The sequence below is a fragment of the Phyllostomus hastatus genome, unplaced genomic scaffold (genome assembly GCF_019186645.2).
Source record: "Phyllostomus hastatus isolate PE091 unplaced genomic scaffold, TTU_PhHast_1.1 phas_contig_86, whole genome shotgun sequence".
NCBI classification, from domain to species: Eukaryota; Metazoa; Chordata; class Mammalia; order Chiroptera; family Phyllostomidae; genus Phyllostomus; species Phyllostomus hastatus.
In genome coordinates, this window is record NW_025333977.1 from 22,684,476 (window position 1) to 22,708,017 (window position 23,542).

A 23,542-nucleotide genomic window follows, 5' to 3' on the forward strand; every position below is an offset into this window, starting at 1 on the left:
ATTGAATTATAACCCAAAGTATGAGATACATATCCATGAGTCCATACCAATATGTAAATAGTTGAATAAATAAATAAGTGGAAATAAAAAGCCAAATCTCCCATGTAGGAGAATTCCAGTAATTTATGTAGCTAAGCACCCTCCTCTAGGAGGTAAAACGCACCTCCCTTCCCAAATACTGCCGTGCCCAGGGCCACCCCACAGCTGTGCTGTCTCCCAGCCATGCTGTCCTCCCAGCCCTGCCATATCACTATTGAGCTCTCTGCACTGAATAAAGTTCCCTTCTTCACCACACCCCAAATTAGGGATTCCTACTGCCACTGAATTGGGACCAACAGGCATCAGCTGACAGTTGGTGTGTGACAGACCTGGAAATCTGAATTTAAATAAGTTCCCAGATGATTTTTCTTAGCCAGACATTAAAATTAGTGTGACTGATTGCCCTGGCTGGCGTAGCTCAGTGGATTGAGTGTGGGCTGTGACCCAAAGTGTCACAGATTCGATTCCCAGCCAGGGCACATGCCTGGGTTGCAGGGCACAGCTCCCAGCAACCGCACATTGATGTTTCTCTATCTCTTTCTCCCTCCCTTCCCTCTCTAAAAATAAATAAATAAATCTTTAAAAAATAAATAAATAAAATTAGTGTGATTGGAGGTGGGAAGAAGGCAAGTTATTTGGGGGCAGACGCATAAAGTCAAAAGAATCCTATATCTACAAAAAAATTGAATCGATTAAATTGAGTGCTACTGAGCTCTAAAATGTCTGAAACCAGTCTGTACCAGCTAATAGGAAAAGGTGGACAAAAACAACACATAATGAAGTGTATTCCTTTCCCCCCAAACACATCCCCAAATTCAGAGCCATTGTGATAACTAAAAGAAAAGAATTAGTCAAATCTCACTGGTCACAATGAGAAAGGGGGGAGTAAAAAAGCATTGACGTCGCACAGGGACAAAGCTAGTAGTGTGCTGACAAATGCTTAACTAGTTGTGGACATGGGAGAAACCTTATAGTGTTTGCCAATTCCCGTGGTGTAAATATTCGCACCATGGCTGCTTTCAAGCTCCCAATACGATGTCGCTTTTATATACAGTTTGAGAAAAGGTGTGTAGTAGTTATGGTATCTTTACCATATAGAAACAACAGATGTGAATAACTTAGAGCAGATAGCAGTAAACTTAGGAAAATAATTAGTTAGTGATGACTCGTGGTATTTATTACCTTTGTTTTCAATATAATTTATTTGTTTAAAATCTACACTGCAGATGATTTAAATTTTAATAATGACATGTTTAACAATCAGTTCATGAAATTCCTAAAATTTAAAAATCATCTCTCAGTATGAGCCAGTTCTGGCACACCAGTGGCGAAAGCTTTAAAAACCAGTCTACTGCCTTGCCTTTCCTTGTCCCTTTTCAGGTCTTAGTATCCTCTCTCCTGCAATAAGGATAGGGCAATGCCTTCACATCTGCTCCTAGAAGCCCCATGCTTCCAGCGGCTGAGGGGCAGCTGGTGTCAGGAAGTAGGCAGGCAGGGGAGATGTGAGGGAGCAGCTGGCTCACTGACCAAACCTAGGAATTGTCAACCAAGACAGATCTGCTTTGGGATGATTTGCATACTGGGATATCACAGAGAAGAGCTCAATCAGAAAAGTGGTTCTTGGGGGTAGGGGTGGGAAACAGTAACCATAATATTTTTTAAGTGTGAAAACTGCTGGCTTAGATTATTGACTCCTGACGAACATCCATGAGTCATGCAGATATGAATTGCCCAACCCCCTATACATATGCCTATCAATAAAGAGCAATGAATCACGCTTCTCTTATTGAATGCTATGCTTCTCCTAGTAAATAAATCATGTTTCTCCTAGTAAATGCTATGCTATGGTTTTACATTATGAAAATCAAATTTTCTAGCTAATGTCAAAGCACACACCCAGAAAGTACAGTAATTATTAAAGGATGGAGTTAGTTCATTCTCTCCAGTTGTAGCTAGCTTTGTTGCCAGAAGTCTCTCCATTGCTTCTCATCACTGGGATCTCAATGAATCTCACTGTCGCCCAAGAATTCCTTGTGAGGAAAATGCATGTGTCCTTCTTCCGTAGTCCCATAGGGCCACAGCTCCCTGTATGCTCCAGCACTGATTCCAATTTGCTTTATTTATGGATGTGGATCCTGTTGGATTTGAGGTGGAGAGGGGAGGGTGATATGGGAAGAGGGGAACCTAACATTTATCGTGTCATTTCTACACACTTTACAGGCGTTATCCTGCAGTTCTTACAATAATCCTGTGAGAGAAGTACTACTATATCTCCATATTACAGATGGGGAAACCAAGGCATAGAGGATTTTTAAGCTACTTATCACAGACCATATGGTGCCAGAGTCCTCAGTATATGAACCCAAGCTCCCTGGCTCCAAGCTCTGTTACTCCAAGGCTGAGGCCCATTGTCATTATTCCTCCCAGTGAGGACCTGGGGCACCCAACAGCACCTTACAAGCCTCACAGACCTGCTTTTGTTAGCCACTGCCCCATGACCCTGCATTTCCAGCCAGGACCGTGGCAGTCTGGGGTTGGGATTGGGGTGAAGTGATAGTTAAGGTTAGAGTCTTGCTCCATGTTTTTAGCTCTGAAATACTTACCATCTGATGGGTGGGCCAAAAAGTTCATTTGGTTGTTGCCATAAGCTGGCTCTAGTAGAGCTTAGCTGGTTGTCTTTAACGTCATCTGAAACAATTTTGTTAGATTATATTGTGACAGATGTCATATCAGCGTGCATTTTTAAAAAACTCATCAAAAGTGGTGAATTTTGGTGTAGCCATCTTAATATTGAAGATGGAAGAAAATATGCACCATTTTTGGCATGTTATGCTTTATTACTTCATGAAAGGTAAAAACACCACTGAAATGCAAGAACAGGTTTGTGCAGTGTATGGAGAAGGTAGTGCGACTGATTGAACATGTCAACAGTGATTTGGAAATTTTGTGCTGGAGATTTCTCACTGGATGGTGCTCCATGGTTGGGTAGACCAAATGAAGTTGATAGCAATCAAATTGAGACATTATCAAATCAATAAAGTCACTGGTGAAAAGGAAAAATGTGTCTTTTATTTTATGGAAAAATCTAAACGGACTTTTTGACCAACCCAGAACAATACCCTAACAGGTGGGTTTTTCCCTGAGATAACAGAATTCAGTCTAGATTTCCCCCTCTCTCTTTTTTGTTTTTAAATCTTTTTGACGTAACAATCATCTTAGTACCAAAAAATATATTTTATCCCAGAATCCTATACTCTTACCTTAGCTTAAATTCCAAAGGGAGAATAATGGTAAGATTTAAAAAACAATGTCTAAACTTCATCTTGAATTTATTTTTTCTTGTACTCTTAGGCCCTTCACCCCATTTCCCACTTGGGGTTCTGAACGGTCAGACCACCACTCTGCTCCAAACCCAGAAACTTCCATCCTGGCCCAATGCTACCTTCCAATCATCACTTTGCTTCAAAGGACTCCTTTCTCAGAACTTAGGTAGTGAGCACTGCAGAGAAAGGAGAATGAAATGAGGACAGCTGCTAATCCAAACGCCACAGACTGTCAAGGCCACATCCCCATCTCTATCTGTAAGAATAAACAGCATGACAGAACAAACAAATAAGTAAAACAGCCATAAAAAACATTCTTTTCTGGAAATGCCTATATATTTTGAATGAATGAACTGCACCACCACTCTTCACCCATCAATGCGCCCTCTCATTCAGCTCACATCTACCGCTCCGACAAGGGACACAGCGGTCAGAAAAAACGGCAGAAGCACAGTCTATGACCTCAAGAACCTTGTCCTCTCACATGGAGGATGGATCATAAACAAAATAATCACAACGCAGTGATTCTGATATCACACTATATATGAAATCCATTCATGTAAAAGTGATGTAAACTAAACTAGACTGGATTGTTATGGAGATCCCACGCAGGGGCCAAGTTCATCCAAGTTTGCTGGTATCTCCTTGTCGCCAGGCTTTGTTGATTAGCAATGGTTTCAGGCAACATTAGGGTCAATTTTTAAAAAAAAGAACAGTCCTAGATAAACCAAACGAAAGATCATTTTGGTATGTCAAAGACTGTTGTTAATAAGTAACAGACCGAAACTTGCATGAAGACCGGACAAAGGTGTTAACACCCTGACTGTCCCTCCTGTGCCCTCTCCACACTCCTCTCTCGGCAACCGTCCCTCCCTCCCTTCCCACTGTTTTCCTTTCCCTGTGTTCATTCCTTCTTCTCCTTCCGCCAAATGTACCATCTGTAAAAGTCTGCTTTGAAGAAAAATCACTATTGAATCCTGAACTTTGATTTTCCTGTTCTTAATATAAAGTTTGTCAGTTTATGCCCTCAGAAGTCTTTCTTTCTCTCAACAAAAGAACAGACTAAACGAAATTATTTTTATTTCCATGTTGCTCTTGGCTGATTTTCTTATGTGCGTCAAAGGCTTTTAAAAGGTTCCCAACCCCAGATCCAAAAAGCTAAAAAAATGATTGAGAAGAAAATAAAATATCCCCCTCGTCAAGAGGGGAGCCCAGGGTCCCAGGCGTCAACCAGCTATTGGGGAAGGCATCTAGGACTGCGGGGCCCTCAGCAGCAAGACTTCCCATGGTCCACAATGTGCCATGAGATTCTGCTCTGCCTGCCTGTCACATAACCTGGGCCCTTATTTAGCAGGTTATCTCCAGGATGGTCATAATGATTAGCAAATACTGTCCCACTCCTAAATACACACCCTGGCCTCCCCAGACCCTCCCAGGACCCCTGCCCCAACCTCCTCACAATCAAGAGTGAAGGTTTGGCTCAGAAGAGGGGTGCCAGAGTCCCACCCCAGCACTCTCAACCAGGGGCATAACCACATTGCACCTTAACTTCCTCTTCTGAAAAATAAGGGAGTTGAACCCATTGTCTATGGTACAGTCCGACTGCAAGTATGTCAGATTATTTTTATCCCTGAGGACAAGGACAAGATAGGAATATAACAACCTGAAAAGAAGTTCATTTGTTAGGAGGGTGGAATCTCAGGTTTATTTTTCTGGTGAGAGAGAAGACCCAAAGTGCTGGGTTCAGGCTATCTGGAATGGAATCCCAGCTCTGCCTCATGCTAGTTGTGTGATCACACTGTGCCTCAAAGTAACACATCTATAAAATGGGGATAAGCACACTTAATTCTCGAAACAACCCGTGTTAAGTGTGTTCATGTTGTAAAATGCTTAGAGCAGGGCCTGGCACACAGCATGCCCCATGTTAAGTGTTGAATAAATAAACCAAACATTTTATTCTGTTGCTGCAATGTTTGTTCCCTAACAACTAACATCTTAAGGTCAAAAATAAGAAATGTTCACAACAAAAGAAAAAAAAAAACCTGTGATACTATGAAACACTTATGTATCACGCACAGTTGTTTAATAACCCAGCTAAAACATCTGGGACCCAGACTCTACCTTGTACTGTGAATTTATGAAACTAACATATCAAAATGCATTCTCACAGCAGTGTAAGATAACTTGTATGATTCCATTTCTATTCAGAAATGTCACAGGCCTATGGGAAATTTAGATTAGGAGTTTCTTATTTTAACTCTGCAACAACATTTAACCACACCCAGCAGGAGAATACATACGTCTTATGTTTGCAGTGCAAAGACTTAAAGGATTGTAAACTTAAAACCAGGGCTAGCACTGCTATACTTCTTGACTGAAAGCAGTTACCCAAACTAACTGGGAGTTTAAAGGGCCATATCTTACAATGCTGGGTCCCCTAGCATGCAACTTTAGGAAACACCTAGAATTGAGAAAAAAATTGCTACATCTACCAGCTAGCTGGATCAAAACTGCCTCTGCTTACTAAATAGGCACCCCCACCTGAGCTTAAGCATAATTTAATAGGTGCTACTGCACTGCTAAAGCAGACTGAGCATTACATTTTTCTGTCAGATTTTAAGGGGAGGAAACCATGAACAACTCCCTTACCTGTTCCTCCCTCGCAAGAGCTAAACCTCACAATTCCTTTAAATACAAATTTAAATAGCTCAAAAGCTTATCCTAAAATAGTTCTATATTAGAACTTCCCTGATTAAGATAAGATTCGCTACACACAGTCCAGTTATGGCTTTTCATCTTTCTTTTTAAAAGTGCATTTCTGTAAAGCTATGAGAAGGAGCTCAAACCTTGCTTAGTGAGAAAACTAAAGCTCGCAACACAATCACTTTCATTAAAATGTTATTAAAACCGGACAAGAAAGACGAAAGGAGTTTTATGCAAGAAGGATGGTGATGGCTGCACAACTGTGTGAGAGTGCTTAATGCGGCTGAATTGTGTGCTTAAACATGCTTAGTGGCAAATTTCATGTTATGTGCATTTTACCACAATAAAATAAATAACTTTAAAAAACAGCCCTGTGAGTTAAAGATAAATTAATTTTATAACAAATCATTTCTTACTAAGAAACACACAGTACTCAACTTCCAACGAGGAGGATCCCCCAAAACCTAAATGAGCATCATGGTTCATGAATAGCTTGACAGCAGGAACAAATATGGTAAAGAAACATCTTCTTCCAACACATAACTACTCACTTTTTGTATGGACTGAAAATTGTACTGGATCCTGAGAAGACAAATTGGAGCTCTAACAACTAATTAAAATATCCCCAAACACTGAAAGGCTGCATACAAATTCAAGTTAAAAGCCCGTGTAAAAATTAATTTTCATGTATGTGACAAAACATTTACCCTTTACCTAAAGAGATCCTTACTCAAACAGGCAGTGTGTAAAATATGGTGTCTGTTAATAGTTTGCGCTGTCGCCTCCTCATTCTTCAGGCTTTCATTGCACGGCCTACTTAACAAAGCACAGGGGTCTCTAGGTACCTGGTCTCCCAGAGACCCTCAGAAGGGCCACAAAGAGTTAACTAAACTGAAATTGGCAGGCCTGGCAGATATAGTTAAAGAACTCTCCGTTCTGGGGAAAGACACCGTAGTAGGTGATGAACAACCAGTACGTCAGAGAGGAGGTAAAAAAGACAATACTCCGAGGGCAAACCCAGGGCAAATAGAGGTGTGGCGACAGCTCTGGACGGACTTCACAAGGGCAGTTCTGAAGGGCGCCACAAGATCTTGTTAAAACTTGGAGCACCGCGCTCCTGCATCTGGGACGTAGGTCCCAAATAACTGAGTTGGGGGGTAGGGCAGGGGGAAGAGCCCTTAACACCCGCCCCGCTCCAGGCCTCGAGTCCCACGCCCCACCTCGGCGTCATCACCTCCTGGCGCCACAGCCAGCAGCTGTGTGGCCACACGCCCAGGACATTGTAACCAGCAGTCTGGGCTCTAAGCCTCGGGAAGCGGCACCTCCCCTCACGCCCGCCATCCCTCTCACCCCACGGAGCGCGAACCCCGAACACGAGATGACCTAAGGTGCCAGAGGTGCTGCCCTGCAAGGGGATGGGGGCGGCAGAGGGGGCGGGTGCACCCAGTGAAGGACCGCCCCAACCTTGGCCTGGAGCCTGGGAGGCTTGCGCTCTCGGCAGCGCTCACCCTGGCAAAAGTACGCGCTCAAGTTGCCGCCATCCACTCTGCAGGACCTGGACCGGGAGGCGCGCTCCGGAGGCCCCCGGGATCCGCCTGGGAGGCTGGTCCTGCGAGGCCGCACGGCACTGGCGCCTGCTGCCGCCCCGCTGCCAAGGTCCCGTCCAAGTTGGGCGGGGAGTGGCCAGCTGCCTCGGATAGGCAGGAGGAGGGACGGAGGGCGAGGGCAGCGGAAACTGGGCTCCCGCGGGAGCCCTTTTTCCTCTGGCCGCAGCGCAGCTCCTACCTGAAGGACCAGGCGGCCGCAGGCACCTGCACGACGGTGGCGGATTCTCGGGGCTCCAGCGCAGCTGGCGCAGCTGGCGGCGGGAGGATGGGAAGGGGAAGGGCCTGAACGTGGACCTCACCGCGCCGCCGCCCGGAACTTGCCGCCCGGATTCGCCCGGGCGGGGGTGGGGCGAGGCGGTGTTCAGTCCGCGTGCTTCGTGGGTCAGCCCCCGCGGGCTCAAGGGCTCCGGCCACTGGGCCTCTATCCTGGTCCTGGTTTCCTGTTCCTTGTGCACCCAATGTTTCTTTAAGTCAACCGCATCAGGCTAGGGCATGGTCACTAGCATTCAGGTACTCTCGAGCCGCCCAGCGCCCAGGCACTGTTCGAGAAGCTTTGCCTATATTATTAAATTCTCAACTGCTGCCGCTGGTAACTGCGATTGGCCCATTTTTAAGTAGGGAAACAGCTGATCACAAAGGTGATCATTTCGCATGCCTGAAGTGATACAATTTAAAGTTAGGAGCTTTGCTGGCCGTCTTCCAACTTCCTAGAGTACACATAATGGCTAATTTGCATATAAGGACATTGAGGCGCAGAAGAGTGAAGTTACCAGCCGGAGTTCACCCACTTTAGAATGCGGGAGGCTGGAATTTGTGTCTTGATGTCGTTAAAGCTCAAGCTAAGTATAATTCAGAAATCTTATTATAAAGTAATAAATCGGGAGTAAAACATGGAAAATTCCCACTGCACCAGCGGAACTGTCCAAATACAGCAATTTGGATGTTTTTAGTCCACTTAGAAAAAAGTCGTAAGAAAAAGAGAACTAGTTGTCATGTGGCTTGACTAGCAGCCCTTTCGGAATATAGTTTTGGATAGAGGCCAGTCCCAGCCTCATTACACAATATCGCATTCTGCCAAAGCTGAATGGAGCCATGGGGTCCACATACACCAAACTGTTAACAACGATGGCCACTTTAAAGCACTTAGTGGATACCGCACAGCCAAGCCTGGCGGGGTTACATAATGTCTTACTGCACACATGGAACTGCATGAAATGAAAAATAGAGCATCCCCGTCCAAAGTGGGGGTGGAGGGGTGACCTTCGAGTCTGCAGCTCTGTTTTCCTGTAACCCATAGTTGCTCAGCCCTCCTCGGAGTACATTTTTCTCTCTTGAGCACATCTTTTCCTAATGATCGAAGAGTCACACAGTCGTCACTCTTTCCTTGTTGACAGACATGATTGATGTCTTTTGAGTCCTATGATACTGACAGATTTTTACAATTAAACACGTGGCCCCCTGAGCATAGAGCGTATTGCCTAAGAGAAGTCTGGCAAGTGTAAGACAAGCATGTTACTGAAAGACTGAAAACCCTTTCCTCCCCTTTGTTTCTCGAGTTTTATTAATCACAGATGATTTGGTCTTATACAACACAAGTAACTGCACTCTTACAAGGTTGTCTTCAGAGATTATAGTGCTTTTGATTGAGAAGCAGCAGACTATAAAATTGCATCCCAAGTTCCTGTGTCATCATTAAAACATTTGGCACGAATCTACAACAATAGGTCTTTCTATTAAGTATAACTAGAAATATAATTATTTAAGTGCCCTCGCCATAATTCATTTTCTGCTTTCTTGACCTATAGGAACAAAGCAGAGTAAGGTCATATGTTTTAGAGATAAACTTAAGCTATGGACAGCCACAGATAAGTTTTAGGTATAGTATGCAATTATTTCTATTTCCCTGAGAGATCTGCTGATTGTTGGGGGTTGTAATTCTTCCAAATCTTGCATATCTTCAGAGATTTTGTCAACATGAGAATATCCAAATCTGTAGAGAATTTTGATAAAAATTTATTGGAGCCAAACATAGAATATGCCTGAAAGCAATATTTCAACAGACTGAAAAAATGCTTCGGAGAATGGCAGTGTGTGGCTTCTTTTACGCATTTGAAATTAAGGAGAGTTGAAGGAAGATTGCATGCATGAAAATGGGAAATAATAAGTAACTACACTCTTACAAGCTTGTCTTCAGAAATTATAGTGCTTTTGATTGAGAAGCAACAGGCTATAAAATTGCATCCAAAATTTCTAAGTATTATCATGAAAACATTTGGCATGAATCTACAATGATGCGTCTTCCTATTTACCATAATTAATATAAATATTCGATCATTTATACACCATGAAAGTCCACTATATTGCAGGTACTCTTGTAGTACCTGAAGAAACTACATGAACCAAACAGATGAATCCTGTGTTTTTCTGTAGGAGAACAAACCTGAAATATGTTGAGAGATGATGGGTACAATGAAGCAATACAAACCAGAGTACAGAAAAAGACCAGGACTTCTGGGGTGAGGTGGAAGGAGATTGATAGAGATGGCCTCTCTGAAAAGGTGACATTGAGCAGAAGAAAAGGAGCAAGACTTGCAAATAAATGTCTGGGGAGAAAGTATCCCGGCCGAGGAACTAGGAAGTACAAAGGCCATGAGGTAGAAATGTGTCTGATGTTTTCAAGAGAGAGTTCTACCACTGTTAGACCAGTTCCTATACCATCAACGTTCTCATTTCAAAATTTAAGACACATTTCTTTCCATCAAATTCTGACTCAGCCTTTGCCTAAATGAACATACAACCAATTCAGCATTTTAGTTCATAACTGCAGTGCTACTGAAATCATATATTACACCTTTAGTCTCAAAATCACCTAGCTTCAGACTCCATTACACATTAGCATTCTTTGAAGTTTCCAAGTAAAATGTTTCTATGAACATTTGAATGTGTACTTCCCTATTTCAGTTTAGGTTTAGAAAGATATGTGTGTTATACAGCAAACATTTATACTTAGAATGGAAATGGAGGGACTGGTTATTAAAGTTTCTTTAATTATAGCAAGAATGGCAAAACTTTCCAGGGTGAGAGCCACTTGGATCTCAGTCCATGTGCCTTCTAATCTTTTAGAACCTCAGAAAATTATGGATGTGCTTCTTTGGCAAACAGTAGTTACCAGCTAAGGGGTTTGGAAAACATTTTCATCCCCCTCCACAATTTTTCATGTTCCAGTATGAATGGGATGGACACTATAACTAATTGCTGTTGGTATAGGTTTTCACACTTGTACAATCTGGCACATTAGAGGTGCACTTTTAAATTCATGACAGGCTATTTGTAAGGCCAGTCAAGACACCCCTACCTCACACCACAGATACAGCAAAAGCACCTCTTAGAAACCTCTTAGCTCTCAGCTTCAGTTGAGCTCAGAGTGTTACCAGAAGTCAAAAGTCCCCTGTAAGGACAAAGTAGAAAAAGAAATATATAAAATGAAACTTATTTATAAAATATTATGTATTTATTCTTACATGTTTTTAAAAATTATTTTACTTACTTATTTAGAGAGGAGAAGAGAAGGAGAAAAAAAAGGAGAGAAACATCAATGTTTGGTTGTCTCTCCTGCACCACCTATGGGGGACCTGGTGTGCAGCCCAGACATGTGCCCTAGACTGGGAATCGAACTGCAATTCTCTGATTCACAAGCTGGCATTCAACCACTGAGCCGCACCAGCCAGGGCCAATCTTACATGTTTGAACTTCAGTCACCTTCAAAGTACTCTCCATTTGATGCAATACACCTATCAAGATGTTTTTTCCACTGCTCAAAACAGTTTTTGAACTCATTGATTTTGGTGCCTTTTAGTGCTTCTGCCTTTTTTTTTGTTTCTCCTCATCCACATCAGCAAAACGTTTCCCTTTGAGGACTTTTTTTATGGGGGGAAACAAAAAAACGTCGCTTGGGGTGAAATCAGGTAAATAGGGAGGGTGGGGCACAGGGGTCATGCCAGTTTTGATCAACAGCTGTCAAACACTCAGCACAGTGCGGGCAGGTGTGCTCGTAAATCATCTATCATGAAATGGGCAAATGCATTGAGTCTTCAAAAAAACTCACTGAAGCTGAACGCAGTCTCTCACAACAATGCCAGCTGGAACACTGATACAGATGGGTTCCTAGAACACTCACCTAGCAGAGGAAGCCTGTACTACAAGGGGCCCACTCTCCAGAAGATAATTCCATTTTGGGGGGTCCCCCTTCATTATACACATGTGTGTTATATTCATATATGTTATATATTATAAAATAGAAATGTTATATATAAATATATGTTTTACATTTATGTTGTATATTATAAAATATAAATGTTTTATATATAGTATTTATGTTATATATCATACTATATATTATATACTTATTATTTACATATGTTTTATGTATGTATATGTATTATTTCTTGATGGACACTCTATTTGACTTCCATGCTAACTTTGAATTACAGACCCTCTGCCCAAAGATGTAACTCCACCATACTTATAACAACAAAAACTCAGGAAACAAATTTCAGAGTTATAGATCCTTAACATTAAAATACAATGAAAAAGACTTCTGTGTATCAGCATGAATACTTTGCAATTCTTTATTCATCTCATATCAACTGCTTGGAATCTGCATAGGTTCAAAATCCTTAGGACCAGGTGAATTTGGGAAATTCAGAATTTTATGAATTTTGGAAAATTCATATGGCTTATGTTATAAAGCATGCTCAAGGAGTCCTGGAGCAGCACCCTATAATGAAATACTCTCATGTTTCTGCAGCAAAACATGTAAATAGGTACACCGCATGGGGAAATAAGGACTGTAAATAGGCTCAAATTAATTCAGACCAGGTTTTGCTGCCAAATGAGTTTTGAACAGAACTTTCAGTTTTCAGAGTGTTTTGGATTTTAGAATTGCAGATAAGGCATCGGGGACCTGGATTAAAACAGAATTGAGTAGACCCTGCAGACAAGGAGGAACTGTTTAAAAGCCTTTTCCTACCCTACCAGTTCATTCAATATCTTAAAAAACAGTGTGCTTTTGCCAACTAATCAGAGGTGTTGCACTTCCATATTTTTAAAAAATTGCATTTAATGAATAGACTTAAAACTCATGTGAGAGTCATTTTGGAGAAGATTTTTGAAGTGAATTACAAATGTCTGCTTCAAGCTTTTAGAAGCAGGCAGGTATGAGCATTATTAAAAGTGACACATGGTTTCTGAAGTCAGTTGGCTACGAAGGGAGCACTTCCGAAGGTCTGCTTCCACTACACTCTCGCCATAGCCCAAGTGTCCTTTAAAAGCAGAAACTCTCCTGCTTGTTATTGAAGTGACACTTTGATGTTGAAGGGACAGTGTTAATTATTTTAAAATTCTGGTTTACTATCACAGAATCAGTTGGCATTTGTTATTATCAAAAAGACAGAATGTGGAGTACTGGTGTTTTTAGATAAGAATGTGCAGTTCCTTTCAATTTGAAAGCCACTCAGCCATGATAAAACCAGTAACCTTGTCCATGATATCAAATATTAATATCGTTACTCATCATCTCTACCCAGAACTTTGAATATAGTTCCCTGAAGTTTAAAGGCTTGGCCTTTATACTGTCATCTTTGTCAATGACATCGTGTAGCAATTGGTATATGTCTAGCCTTATCTTTTTGCTTCAAGAACTTCTTGCCTCTGAATGATGCAGTGAATGAGTTTATATTTGAATTTATCTTTGTATCTCTATCCCAGAATTGGACTTTTATTCTAGTCAAAGCATCTCATTGATCAGTGATTACATTGACTCAGTTTTTCCATAAATGTTGTTTTGGTTATGAAATTCACATGTGATGAAAAAGTATTTTTCCCCTTCATTGCATGTTCCCTTTATTCAATAGCTCTGGGCTCAATCAGAGCAACACACATTTTTTATTGTAAACATGTAATGACATTCCCTTTATTATGTTCAAATGAAATTAATTCATAATTTCAAAAATTACATATAACATATTGATAATAACAGAAAAATAAAAGAAATTAAATTATAATAAAATAGAATATCTCTCAACATGTAAAATCCTCAAACAAACCAGATTGGAAAAAATAATAAAGGAGTCAGATGTCAGTACTACCTACAATAAATACAGTTTTCTTTGAAAGGAAAGTTTCCATCTAATTATTGTTTATACCATTGCTTCTCAAATTTCAAGTGCATAAGAGTCACCCATGGCTCCTGTTAAAATGTGGATTCTGATTTCACAGGTCTGGAGATGGGCATTTCTAGCAAGCTTGTGATTCAGATGCTGATCAGTGCATATCCAACATTAATTCCATCCTTTTGGTTGACCACTGTAAAATAATTTTTATAGTCACAAACCTTATGAAAATAGGTTGATTAATATATAATATGTACAAACAAAGGAATCTTTTCTCATAACTTTGTTTATAAATTCAGAAGTTAAAAGAATCTGTTTGGGCTAACACTTAAGAGAAATTGACTTTTCTAATGAATGTTGAAACAATTTAGGTTCAATTGTTGTAAAAAAGGAGTATACTACATCATTTTCTTTTTTCTTTCCTGTGGATTTTTGTTTTCATTCAATTGAGCTACTTGTACACCAATTACAGCATGTGAATAGTAAGCAATGTAAATTTGTAGTTTTACACAAATTACATACAAATCATCACAATTTTGCAAATCATTATTGAAGACAACAATTAATGAGCTAAAATCTGTTCAAAAGAAATAAAGAGAATAGAAAAACTAAATAGCAAACTCCCTACACCAAGAAACCATACACTTGCAGAGACTAAATGAGCCAGAAGAAGGGGGTGGGGGTGATTGGAAAGAAAGATGAAGAAGTGAATATTGTTTTAGGAGTAAGTTATGAATCACCTGGCCAGCTAAAGAGCCTGAATAATGTTTCCCTGTCACAGATGACCGAACTGTGGCTCGCAACAAGACACATCCCTGGTGACACCCCTGGCAAATTTTGTTCTGGTAAAAGGGTGCCACCACTCTGTCTTGCCTGTGGGCCACAGGTAGGTCATCTGTGACAGGAAACCACGGGTCAGCCTTTCTCATTACTTCTTGGCAATGAAAATATCTGCTATTCAGGATTTAATTCTGACCCATGAAAAGAACTGCTTGGTAAAATAGGAATGAGGAACATTCCTCATTCCTATTATGAGTACATTCATGTGTACTTATGTACACATAATGAGTACACTTATGTGTACATTTTTATGTGGCAAATACATTCACATTGTTGTGCAACCATCACCACCATCCATCCCCAGAGCCCTTTACATATTGTAGAATGGATACATTATACCTATTAAACAGTAACTCCCCTTTCTTGCCTCCCATCAGCTGCTGGCAACAACCACTATACTTTCTGACTTTATAATTTTGACCATTATAAGTAACTCATATTAGTGGAATCATACAGTATTTGTCTTTTTGTGCCAGGTTTATTGCACTTAACACAATGTCCTAAGGTTTCATCCATGTTATAGCATATTGCAGAATTTCCTTCCTTTGTAAGACTAAATAGTATTCCATTGTATGTATATGACACATTTTGCTTATCCATTCATCAACAGGTGGACAGTGGGGTTGTTTTCACATTTTAGCTACTGTGAATAATGATGCAGTAGACATGATTGTACAACTATCTCTTTGAAACCCTGCTTTCAATTCTTCTGAGTAGACACTCACAAGTACAACTGATGGATCATAAAAATTAAACATATTTTTAATTTTTTGAGAAACCACCACACTGTTTTCCGTAGCAGCTAAACCATTTTACATTCCCACCAACAGAGCACAAAGCTTCTAGTTTTTCCACATCTTAAGCCATCACCTGTTGTTTTCTGCTGATTTTTTATGTAGTCATCCTCATGGGTGTGACCTGGTATCTCATCGTAGTTGTGATTTGTGTTTCCCTAATGATAGCGATTCACACACCTTTTCATGTGCTTATTGGCCATTCATGTATCTTGGTCTCACTTGGGACCTGAATTGCATGCTACTGAATTGTATTTGCTGGTATTTCACTGAGGATTTTTCTAACAATGTTCATCAGGACTGTTAGTCTGTAGTTTTCTTGTAGTGTCTTATCTGGCACTGGTGTCAGGGTTATGCCAGCCTCATAGAATGAGGTAAGTAGTGTTTCTTCCTCTTCAATTTTCTAGAAAAGTTTGAGAAAAAAATGGTATTAGTTTCTCTTTAAATGCATGGTTGAATATACCAGTGAAACCCACAGGGCCAGGATTTTTCTTTGTTGGGAGAATTTTGATTCAATCTCCTTAGTAGTTATAGGTCTATTTAGATTTTCTATTTCTTTGCGATTTACTCTTCATAGGTTTTGTGTTTCTAGCAATTTGTCCATTTCATCGACATTATCTAATTTTTGGCAGACAATTGTTTGTAGTATTCTTTTAATTTATTGATTTTTTTAAAGAGGGAGAGAAAGGGACCAGAAAAGAAAGAGAAACATTGATTTGTTGTTCCACTCATTTATGCATTCATTGGTTGATTCTTGTATGTGCTCTGACCAGGGATCAAACCTGCAACCCAGAATATCAGGATGATGCTCTAATCTAACCAACTGAACTACCCAGCCAGGGCATGGTACATTTTCTAATTTTTAAAAAAATTTCAATTACAGTTGACATACATTATTATATTAGTTTCAAGTGTACACCCTAGTGATTAGACATTACATAACTTAATAATAATCATCTCAATAAATCTTGCACCCAATACCATACATACATAGTTTTTAGAATATTATTGACTATATTCCTTATGCTATTCTTTACAGCCCACACCTATTCTGTAATGACCAATGTGTACTTATAAATGTCTTCACTTTTTCCACTTTTCCCCCAAACTCCTTCCCACCTAGCAACTGTCAAAATCTTCTCTGTATCTGTGATTCTGTTTCTGTTGTGCTCAATTCATTTATTGTTTTTAGATTCAATTGTTGATAAACATGTATTTATTGCCATTTTATGGTTCATATTTTTATTTTTTTTCTTCTTCTCAAAGAAGACCCTTTAACATTTTATATAATACTGGTTAGATGGTGATGAACTTCTTTAGGTTTTTTTTTGGGGGGGGGGTGGTCTGGAAAGCTCTTTATCTCTGATTTTAAATGATAGCTTTGCTTGGTACAGTAATCTTGGCTGTAAGTCTTTGCTTTTCATCCCATTGAATATTTCTTCCCAATCCCTTCTGGTCTGCAAGATTTCTATTGAGAAATCATCTGACAGTCTTATGGGAGCTCCCTTGTAGGCAATATACTGTTTTTCTCTTGCTGCTTTTAAGATTCTCTTTAAACCTTTTGTGTTTTAAGTCTTTAACCTTTTGTATTTTAATTTGATATGTCTTGGTGTGGTCTTATTTGGGTTCATCTTGTTTGGGACTCTCCACAATTTTTGGACTTATATGTCTATTTCCCTTACCAGGTTAGGGAAGTTTTCTGTCATGATTTCTTCAAATAGGTGTTCAATTTCTTGCTCTCTCTCTTCCCTTCCAAGCACCCCCATGATGTGAATGTTGGTACACTTGAAGTTGTCCCAGAAGTTTATATACTATCTTCAGTTTTTTTTTTGGATTTTTTTTTCCTTTTTTGCTGTTCTGATTGGGTGTTTTTTGCTTCCTTATATTCCAAATCACTGATTTGATTCTCAGCTTCATCTGTCAGAGTCATGTGAGTATCAGCAGGCTGTAGTGGGCTTTGTCAAATATTCCAAGTGTTACAAGAACAAAGTTGGTCAAGGTGTGAATGAACCTAGTTAACTTCCTTACCCTTGTTTTTTTGTGATCTGTAATCAGGGGAATGGGTAGGAAAGATCTAGGCGGGGGAAGTCAATATAAAAGGGAAGGGGACACAGACAGGCCAAGCTACTCTACATGATAAAGATCTAGGAAAAGGTAGGGAAGAGAGAGGAAGAAAATCTAGGTGGGAAATACGATAGAGGGAAGAGTTATAGCGTGGGCCACGAGGGTCCGGTGTGGCTGCATGAGGGGACTGGAGCCGTATTCTGCTGAGGGTATGAATTGGATTCCCTTTTGTGGTATTTGTGATGTATAAGTGTCAGAAATCCTTTAAAATGACTATTTGTGGTTGTTGGAATGTGATTCTTTGACCATGACTATGAAAACTGAGCCACAAAGAGCCCCAGGATTTGTTAGGGTTTTATAGTTTTAGTTAAAAAGTTACTAAAGTGGGAATTTCATAGGTAGTCAAGGAGAAGACATAAGTTGGGCCTTTTGTTTTTTATTCCATGTGGAAATTAGTAAGACTCTTCAAAGGCATCTGACCTCTAAAGAGATTGTTTCCCAACTAGTTGAGAAAAGGGTTTGTAATTTAGGGGATCATAAAAGAAAACAAACAGAAAAATGAGCTACATAGTCAGCTTGCAAAAAAAAATGAAATGGCAAATAAGTAAATGCAAAAGTATTTACCTCACTGGAAGGTATAAAATATTTTAAAAAGCACCATGATATATCAAAGCTGTGTGCACCTGAGGAGAAAAAGCTGTAAGAAACAAAACAGCACTCTAACTCAATGCTGTTTGAGCAGATGCTGGGCTGCCATGTTCTGAGGGCATGAAGACCAGGGGAGTGGGAGAGGCTGGTCTTCGAGGGTAGAGCCTTGTCATAGTAGGTGAGAAGGGCTTCAGTAGATGTCCAGTTGTGGGGATGATGGCAGCACCTCACTTTGGCAGAGAGCAGGCAGCTGCATTGGCAAAACCTTGGGTTGATAGTATACTAAGGTGTATAGGTACAGGTGTGTAGGAGGTATACCTATAGGTTTACAGGTATATATAACCCTGTACATATATTGAAGGGGTTATGTCAGAAGGCAGATGGCAATGGTTTTACTTGGGCCTCAAATTCATTCAAAACAGGTAGGGCTTTGAGTTGAGTTATCTTGTCCTCTGATACTATTTGGGGCCATTGAAAAGAGGGCTATGTCAAGTGGTGACCACAGCAGGGTATAACTTGCAAGACAGTTGGCTGGCCACTATTGATTGGTGGCTTCCACTGGACATCAGCAAGAATGCCTGGACACTGACTTGTGGCTCCCTGGTGGGGGTGACTGGCTGAGGCTGTGTTCTATCGATCTTGGGTTGCTCCTGGCTGTAATAACTCCAAGTCTACAGCTCAGCTTTCCTTTGATACATCTGACCTGTTTTGAGAATAATTATAAGTATGCACATAGACATTTCTATTTTACAGTTAGTCTTGAGCTCTTGGCAAAATTCTCTCACACATTTTTTTTTGTGCCCATATCTCTTCAAAGTGCCAGGGGATTATTGTCCAATTATTTCAGCTGGAGAAAGGGAAGGCACAGAGTGAACAGTGGAGGGGATTGAATAAGGTGTGTGCATGGGAGGGGAGGGAGAGAGTGGGTGGACATAGAGAGAAAGCAAGGTGAAAGGAAATTAACCAAATTGTGTATAGTAGTAGGAGGTGATATTTTTCTGGCTCTTGTTTTTTTCTTTATGTATTTATTTTGGAAACTCATTTAAAAAGAGCCTCTTATTACTTTTATGAGCAGAAAACTACTCATGAATATTGTTTTTCTCAGATGAGGAAGAATCACAATGAGCCAGCAACAGTGCCATAGTAATTAGTTACTATGAACAAGCCTGGGCTGGTAAATCAAATACATAAACATGGTTTTTCTGATTATTTTATTTATATGGAACCAAAATTGATTGAATAACCAGATCCAAAATTTTTTCACTATAATGTGTAATTATCAACTCAAAGTAATGGCATTAGTGGATTGCCCCTGGGGCCCAGGTAGCTTCACTTATTTACTTAGATGTAAACAATAAATTTGTGTTTATTAAATTGGGGTATGGAAACAGAGAATATATCAGAATCAAGATTCACAACAGTTGCAATATAATAGCAGAGTGGGTTTTAACCAAGAAGTTAAGCAGTAATAAAAATCAACTCCGAAGCCCTGGCTGGCATAGTTCAGTGGATTGAGCGCGGGCTGGGAACCAAAGTGTCCCAGGTTCGATTCCCAGCCAGGGCACATGCCTGGGTTGCAGGCCACAGCCCCCAGTAACCACACATTGGTGTCTGTCTGTCTGTCTCTCTCTCTCTCTCTCTCTCTCTCTCTCTCTCTCCCTCCCTTCCCTCTCTAAAAATAAATAAATAAAATCTTTAAAAAAAAATCAACTCCGCATTTATGGGTGGGAGATACTAGCAAACTGAAAGAATGAAAGACCTGAGCACTTTAGTTGACCGAAACCTCAATAAGACGCCTGGCCCAAAGCTACTGTGTTGTTAGGCGGCGTTAATAAAAATGACACACCCAGAACAGGGCAAAGAATATCTCCCCATTCTCTGATTAAATGACAACCTTTACCACTTGTATATGTGTGCCCTTATCAGCCCAAGTGCATTGAGTTGGGGAGGGGAGAAAGGAGAGACATTTCTCATCCCAGAGAATTTTGGAGGCATTCCTCAACTCCAGTAAAACAATGCTCTCAATGCTAGTGTTCTTGAAGTTCACACAGTTCTTTGAGCCTAAGACTTAGACTGGCTAAAGAGAAGATACTTTATGCAATATCCCTAACTTGTGACTTCCTCTGCATGAGAGTATTTGTAAAAAAAAAAAAAATTTTTTTTAATGCATAAAGTCTTTCAAAAATTGTTAGAGCTAAACTTGTTCTGAAGTCCAGGATAAAATTAAATTTGAAATTAATGGATAGAAGTTTTCTACTTTCATTTGCTAAAACCATGAACTTGGATTTGGTCCTGGAAATAAAATGTGTTCTTAACAATGACATCTCCTGTAAGAGGATTGCTGGTTGGCTTGATTGATGTTGATTCTTTGCCAAAAGTCTTTCTGCTGGCATCTAGATAGGCTCTCTGATTAGTCATCTCATAAAATTTGCGGTCTTCTTTTTTTTCTCTTTCCTTCCTTCCCTTCCTTCTTTCTTTCTCCCTCTCTCTCTGTCTCTCTCCCTGACCCTTCCTGTCTCTCTTGCCCTCTCCCCCTTTCTTTTTCTTTCTTCTCCCTCCCTTTCTTTCTTCCTATCATCTTCCTATAGAGTCAGAGTGCCAAGCACAAAATCGTTGGTGACTGATAATAATAGCCCCAATCTTTACACAGCTGAGGCCCCCAGGCCAGCCAAGACTATTGCAAATTCAGACAAGCTTAGGGAAGTTCCAGGGTCAGCTCTACTTTATGAGGCTGAGGACTCCCCTGGGAAAGAAAACTCCTAAGGAAGGAGAGTCAAGACCAGAAGCTTGGTCCAAAGATGATGTGCTAGACCAGACTGTGACAGGCTGCCAAGGACACACAGCAGCAGAATTACTTCAGCAGCTGGAGGAAGCCATGGGGCACAGGGCCACCTAGAGGCAGCTGGAGGAAATGAGTGTGGGAGCCTGAGCCGCAGGAATAGCAGACTCCCAAAGGGAGAACTGGGACAGAGTCCTAAGATCCTGCAGGTGGGAGTGAAGTCAAAGCAAAAGGATATGGGCTAGGGAATCAGAGTGTTGTGAACTATTACGAAAAATCTGAAGGGAAAACTCATGTACTTCAATGAGCATATTCATCGTGAAGAAATACTGATAACAGGCAACTCACCTGTGCTATAGAAACATCCTCTGTTTACAAACACCACTTCCAGATTAGAGAGAACCTACTGATTGCTCATTCTAAAGTTACTAACATGGGTATTCAAAAGGAAGTCTTGTGCTCACTAAAAGTACACCAAAAAAAAATGCTGCAGATCTCTAAAGAAATAAGAGCACCAGTTTTGCCTAACTGAAATAATTATGTTTTTCAAAACATAATTAAATCTATGTTGTAAATACTTATCATATTTGACAAAAACGTATGTACTCATTGAAATGTCTCTCTTATAATTACTTCTCTATCCCAAAATTAACAAGAAAAACAGTAATCAGGTTTGGGGAAAATTTTTATTGCCATCATTATTGTAAATACATAAAATGAATTCTTCACAGTGTGTGTGGGCTTAGCTGGTCACAGACAAACATTTGTAGCACTTTAATAATGTTAGGCTTCAATAAGCTTTTTAGCAGCACCTGGTAATAATATGGTCTGCCCTCATCCCTGCATTTTCCAGTTTGTGGATATCAAGTCCGTACACCTGTGAGCACATCCCCAGGCTTCAGCTCAGGCCATCTCTGACCCTGCTGTGGGCACTGCAAACCCATGGTTTTTCATTGGCCCTAAAATGCTCATTGTTGGGGCCAATGATAAACCCAGCCCAGCTTTCTTCTTTTTCCTACACCAAGAGAGGAGAAAACAATGTAAATTGTACATGGCATGAAATCCTTGTCTTCTGGGGACCGTGACTTGCGTTAACTGTGCATAGCTTTGTCTCCTGAACGTGGGACATGTGCCCGCTTCAATATTTACAAAATGTATTATTAGGAAACATGGAATAATAAAACATGAAATGAGGCAAAAGGATAAGAATTTGGTTTTTATTTTGCCTTTGGTACAGTGATTTTGTCTCAATGTTGGAATGAACTTTAAAAATAGAGGTTGTTAAGCTAGGCTGGAAACAATTTTTAAGCAAGAGCAGGACCCATATTTAACTCTTGGAAGCATGTAAATCCCTGCTTGGAGGATAGACAGGGATGGGAAAGATTAGTATGTGACATTAGAGGGGCCCGTATTTAACAACAGTAACAAAAAACACCTTTGCTCAAGTTGCATTGGGAAAAACAAAGGATAAGCATTTCGTGAGTTATGTGTGCACGTCTGTGTGCGTGTGTGTGTGTAGGTGGTAAGCCTACTCTCACAGCTCTTACTGTCCGACTCTCTGCACACACCCCCACAGACTCACCTACCCGCGGTCCGTATCGAAGCGGGTCTGACTAAAGACGGCAGTCTTCCTCAGGGCACCTCTCCTCATTGTACCTCTCCTTCCTGTCATCCATTAAAACATTGCTTTCCAAAATGGAATCTTTCAAAAATTCTTCTCCTTCCCCTTCCTAGCAAATAAACAATTCTCTTAACATATAAACACCTCACCCCAACTTTACAAGAACATGGATCAAGAATTTGACCTATCATTTCTGAAATGTTGCCTACTTTAATATGGAGCTTACTTAACAAAAGAAATGCCAAAATAACAAAGGATACTGCTTTACATTATCATTGAGGCTATAAGGGGTGGGAAAAGGAGAACCTCTGTGAAGAGAAATTGGGAGAAAAAGTAGAGTTCAATCTGTTTTTAAATATCCTAAGTGAATATGGTATAAAAACCACAAAGCATGGTTTTATCCTCAAAGGATATAAAGGAAATAGAATCTTTAGAAAAGTAGGTCTGTGTTTGCGCTGGGGAGAGAGCTTGCAAGAACGTTTGGTAAGAAAGTCAAACCTCAGCCGAGTGCTTTTTTTTTTTTCCAGCCTGAGACCCAAACTGTAAAAATTAGAAGAAACCTTCTCTTTAGGACAGAATTGAAGGGTTTATAGTATAGATCCTAGCAGCTGACTCTGTGTGTGTGAACTATTTCTCCCCCTTTACTCCAAGCTCTGCAATGAGATTACGATGCTTCCACGCTGGTCTTCAGTCCTCCACTTCCCTTTCTGCTGGGCGCCCAGGACTGTTATCAGCATCATCGCCTGATTATTGTTATTACAAATAGTTATTGGTAAATAACCAAAAAGTAGCATGTTTAGCAGCAGTATACTAGATGTTGTCTCTTACATATCCAGAAGATTTTACACCCAATAAAAGATGATTATACCTTATGTGACTTGTAGAGCTTGAATGTTTATGATGAGTTTACACCAAATTTTATCCAAGTTGAAAGAACTGCATATTGATGTTAAA

At 40.3% G+C, this 23,542-nt stretch overlaps 1 protein-coding gene across 1 annotated transcript in view; it reads right to left on the minus strand.

Annotated features, from left to right (window-relative positions):
- The window catches only part of PLD1 (phospholipase D1), a 180,076-nt gene extending 171,982 nt beyond the window's left edge, over positions 1-8,094 (minus strand). The window contains exon 1 of the mRNA XM_045850837.1: positions 7,851-8,094. The gene's annotated coding sequence lies outside the window, so the exon portion shown is untranslated. The remainder of the gene's footprint in view (positions 1-7,850) is intronic.
- Positions 8,095-23,542: the final 15,448 nt, after the last annotated feature.